The sequence below is a fragment of the Phodopus roborovskii genome, unplaced genomic scaffold (assembly GCF_943737965.1).
Source record: "Phodopus roborovskii unplaced genomic scaffold, PHOROB, whole genome shotgun sequence".
Lineage (NCBI taxonomy): Eukaryota > Metazoa > Chordata > Mammalia > Rodentia > Cricetidae > Phodopus > Phodopus roborovskii.
Genome location: NW_026126418.1, coordinates 24,529,850 through 24,535,045, shown reverse-complemented (window position 1 = coordinate 24,535,045; position 5,196 = coordinate 24,529,850).

Below are 5,196 nucleotides of genomic sequence, written 5' to 3'. Positions count from 1 at the left end.
CTGGGTTACCTCAGGGAGGAGGGATCATATGAACAGGGTGGGAGAGTCAAGATCATAATGGGGGAAAACCACAGAGACAGCTGACCCGAGCTAGTGGGAGCTCACAGACTATGGACTGATAGCTGGGGAACTTGCATGCGATCAAACTAGGCCCTCTGAATGTGCGTGAGTTATATGGCTTGACCTGTTATGGGAGGCCCCTGGAAGTGGGAACAGAACCTATGCCAGGTGCATGAACTAGCTTTTTGGAGCCCATTCACCCTTGATATGGGGGAAAAAGGGATGGGCGCTGTCCTATCTCAACTTTGTATGCCAGACTTTGTTGACCCCCCCCAAAAAAGGCCTTACCCCCTCTGAGGAGTGGACAGGGGGTGTCCTGGGGGGGAGGAGGTGGGAGAAGTGGAGGAAGGAAGAACTGTGGTTAGTATATAAAATGAAAAACAATTTTAAATAAAAAAAGTAGCTCAAATACACATATAAAAAAATCCTACACCCGCCTCCCCAGTTGTGAGACTCTATGTGGGTCTCAACCACTTGTTTTGAAAAAGGTTCATGGTTCACAGCTGAAGAGAATCTAGATCAGAGTAGTATTCTCCTTTGGAAAGGGGGTGTGACACAGTTCACTTCTTAGCATCTGGACCTGTGACAGAAATAGTAGAGCTCACTCCAGGCTCCAGGGGCCATCAGCTGCCACCTCTAGTAACTTCTGGGAGCTATGACCTGCAGCACCCAGGACATTCATTCTCCAAGTTTGATCTGCTGTCTTGAAAGCCTATGAGTCCCTACGGTTCTCCCTGTGTGATCAGCTGCCAAAGAAACAGCCAGTGCAATCTTGAGAAAAGCTGGTGTATTACATTGATAGGATAAAATGTCAAGGCTTGTTAATCCCTTGTGCTTGGCGACATCAGATCACCAGGCTAGGCTGAGTGCAGGAGGAATTTCAGCACAGGGGTAAGATTACAGTTAAGTGCAACAAAGCCCCAGCACTTTTTTATGAAGTACTGACCCCAGTTAGAGCTGAGTCACCAGAATGGAAATATTTATTCATGTGCAGTGTGTTTTGTGATTCCTTTTTGGTTCTTCTTTGCTCTTCAATATTTTCTTAATATTTCCAAATTAATTGTTTTCTGAAACAAGGAAAATATTTTTGATATCCCATTGATGCAATCCTGCTTCTATCTCAAAATTCCCAGGCAAGTGAATTATCTTGATGTACAAAATAGCCAAAACCACTTTTCTGTTAACACTGAGACCTCAGTATTCCAGGCACTGGGAATCCTTTCATTCCCTGGAACTCACGATGCTCAGTAACCCCACCAATATCAAGAGCAATATAATCACCCAGTCCCCACCTGAAGTGAAACAAAGGGCAACTCTACCAAAGGAGATCTGCAGCATCTACCTAGCCACCACCATGTCTACATCACATAGTTTATGAGCTATCCAGGGGTGGAGATCTGACCATACAGGAAGGGGAAATAAACAGACCCTAACCTCAAGATATAGAAAAAGACAATAGCATGTGACAGGCTCTATTATAAAGGCATTTGCAAGGTTGGAAAGAAACAGAATGGTGCATTAAGGAACAGGGTTATTGATACTTGAACTCAATACCTAGAACATGATCAGGAGTTTACCAGTCAGAATGTAAAAGAACATTCCACTGTATGGGTAGGGAACAGCATGCAGAAAAGGGGAGGGGCTTCCAAGGAACAATTAACGCAATTGATTTGAGTGTCACAATGACATTTGAAGGTATAAGCTCTATATCTGAATGTTACATGTAGAATACCATGCACTATATATACATGTATGTATATATGCCTCAACATAGTTTTAAGATTAATTTTCCCTTTGTCTATGTTAAAATTAAGGAAATCATTCTTTTTCATTTCAGATAATGTGAAATTTTCAGATTATAGCTATACACGAACATGTTACATTCTCATGAATGGACTATACCCTCAAACTGTGAGAGACCCTCCTTTATTTCCTTAAATTACTTTTATCAGGGCAATGCAGAAAACTAAGACAGAGGCATCAGGATCATGAACTTTAAAGTATTCAGATTCCTGTAACATGGAAACAGAGGTAAGGAATTTGGTTCAATATGTGCAGCTGAGGCCAACAGGAGTGACAGATGCAAATAACACAATTAGAATCAGTAAGGACCAAGGGAACTGTTTTAGTACTTTGAAAAGAGCAAGTGTTAAAAGTGTGGGCTAGAAAGGCAACACTCATGCACTTAACATTATTTTTCAATAATTCTATTGATACTGTGCAGGCGACCGATTTGAGAGACAGTTCCTCACTCGTTTATGGCAGTTGGGGAAAATTGCTAGTGAACAATTTGGTTGAGATGAAATGAACAGGATTTGAAAATACCTGAGTAGTATAAGAACTTGGTGTTGCTTTCTATGCCCTGCACTTTAGTAAGAACAAAAGCGTTAAATGCTGCGGACTAGGTTTTCATCTTCACTTTTGTTCCTTGCAGTGTTTATACAAATGTCTTTAATTTTTGAGCTTCCGTAACCACACTAGTAAACGTATAGGACTGAGAACTAAATGAGTGATACTTAAGGTTACATTAAATAAAACACAGCATAATGTAATGCATAGCGAACTCTGAATTCACATTACTCTCATTATTGCTCCAGCCAGTATTGTTAGCATGGACAGGTCAAATTTTCTTCCTTGCCTTGCCACCCCAAGTTCTTCCAGATGGACCTTGCATCAGGCTGCACACAAGATCCTTGTACACTGGGACTGTAAGTGAAAATTAGGAATGAAATGACAGCTCCAACCTGGGAAGAAGTGTATTTTGCTCCTTAGTGTTATCCTTTGCAAGGTCAAACAAGTAATTAAATGGCTGCTTCATCATGCTTTAGGAAGTCCTTTAACATGTGTACCAACAACAGTTATCATATAGGTTATTACCATTGTTAATCTGGAAGCAAGTGAGCTTCCTTTTTTCATTTGTTATTTCCATTAATTTTATTTTACATCCTGACTGCAGTTTCCCCTTCCTCCTCTTCTTCCCCCACTCCTCTTGTTTCTGTTTACAAAAGGGCAGGACTCACATGGGTCAACAGCCCATGTTCCTACTGTGAAGAGTCTTACAAGTAGATCGAGCTACACAGCTGTAACTTATCTGCAGAGGGCCTACGTCAGTCCCATGCAGGCTCTCTGGTCAGTTTAGACTCTGTGAGCTCCTACGAGCCCAAGGGTAGTTATTTCTGTGGGTTTTCTTGTGATGTCCTTGACACACTGACTCGTACAATCCTTCCTCCCTTTCTTCAGCAGGATTCTGATTTTAGCCTGATGTTTGGCTATGGGTTTCTGCATGTTATCATCAGTTACTGGGTGAAGGCTCTCTGATGATAATCGGATTAGTCACCAATCTATGAGTACAGCATAACATTGTTAGGCACCATTATGTTGACTCTTTTTCCTCCAATCATGTTTGGTTCTATCCTAGGTCTCTGGGCTATCCAGCCTGTGGGTCCTGGTGCTCCATGCAGTGTCAGGAGTGGGCTCACTCTCATGACATGGGTCTCAGGCTGGACCAGTCACTGGTTGGCCACTCTTAACCCAGCACATTCCATAGGCAGCACAGACTGTTGCTCAAAGGTTATGTCACTGGGTTGATGTCCCAGTCCCTCCATTGGAAGTCTTGCCTGGTCACAGGAGATGGCTACAGGCTACATAGCCACTATTGCTAGGAGTCTTAGCTAGGGCCATCCTTGTAGATTTCTGAGTTTCCCTTGCACCAGGTTTCTACCTGACCCCAAATGCCACCCCTTCTTTCCAGTATTTTCCCCTTCCACCTATCCCCAACCTCATCCCTCAACCCTCATGTTTCCATCCCGACTTGCTCCCAGTCCATTCACAAGAACTCTATTTCCCCTTCTCAGGAAGATGCATGTGTTCTCCCTTGGACCCACCTTGTTAACTAGACTCTCTGGGACTGTGGACTGTAGCATGATTATAGCCACTTATAAATGAGTACATACTATGTCTTTCTGGGTCTGGGTTATCTCACTGAGGATGATTTCTAGTTCCATCCATTTGTCTTCAAATTTCATGATATGCCATTGTGTAAATGTATATTTTCTTTAACCATTCTTCAGTTGAGGGGCAGCTAGGCTGTTTACGTGTTCTGGCTATTATGAATAAATTGCTATGAACATAGTTGAGCAGGTCTCACTACATAGCCCAAGCTGGTCTGGAACTCTTACTCTGAAACAATTCAGTGTTTAAATGACTATACTCAGCTGAAAACTTGAACTCCCCTTTATGTCTTTAGAATGCAAGCATTTATGTGACACTTGTTATAGTTTTTCTATAACTGGTGTGTATATCATCACACTTAACTGCACATTCAGAAGCAGTATTTTCATCTTGAAATCCAGTTCCACTGCTCCACAGTTAGACCTCCAGAGCCAGGATGTCAGTCTGTGAGGGCTGTGACTGGGTGGCTGATATTAAGGTATCTCCAGATTGATATGTTGCCAGATCTGTTGTCTTCAAGACCTGTCTGCTTGCTGGTCCAGAGACAGTGCTTCCTTCTTGTGTCCTCATATAGTGGCAGGCATAATGAACTCCCTCCAGCCATAACCACCTCCCACAGGCCTATCCTGTCACTTCATTGGAGATTACATTTCAACTTGTGAAGCTTGGGGAAACACAAGTTTATGGATAATACTTTTCAAGTTATTGTATGATACAGTAAATGCATAAGAAAACATCAACTTTCTACTTTTTTTTTTTTTTTCTAAATGCAAGGTATTTTGAAAAGGAGCAACGTTATGGTTCCTGAAAATATCAAGTAGTATATAAAGTTTATGAGAGTGCCTCAATAAAATTATATCACCATCAACAAACAAATATTCAAGCCACATTGAAAGGGAAATGTGCTTACTGGTTAGTCACTAAGGAATAAAAAGAAATCTTAACAATGTGGAGGCAACCTTAGCATGAGTTACGAAGTATCATATATGAGTGGCTCAATGAATTTGGAAGTAATGTTAGCAGTATATATAAGCAGCTAAGAACAGTAGCTCTCTGTGCTTTCCAGACAGAGCTGAAGAGGCTGTCAAACATCAATCAAAAGGCAAAACCTGAACATGATGCCCTGCTGTTCATGCCAACCTCAAAGCAGAGATACTCTGTGACCCTCCAACCCAGTACTGGCCT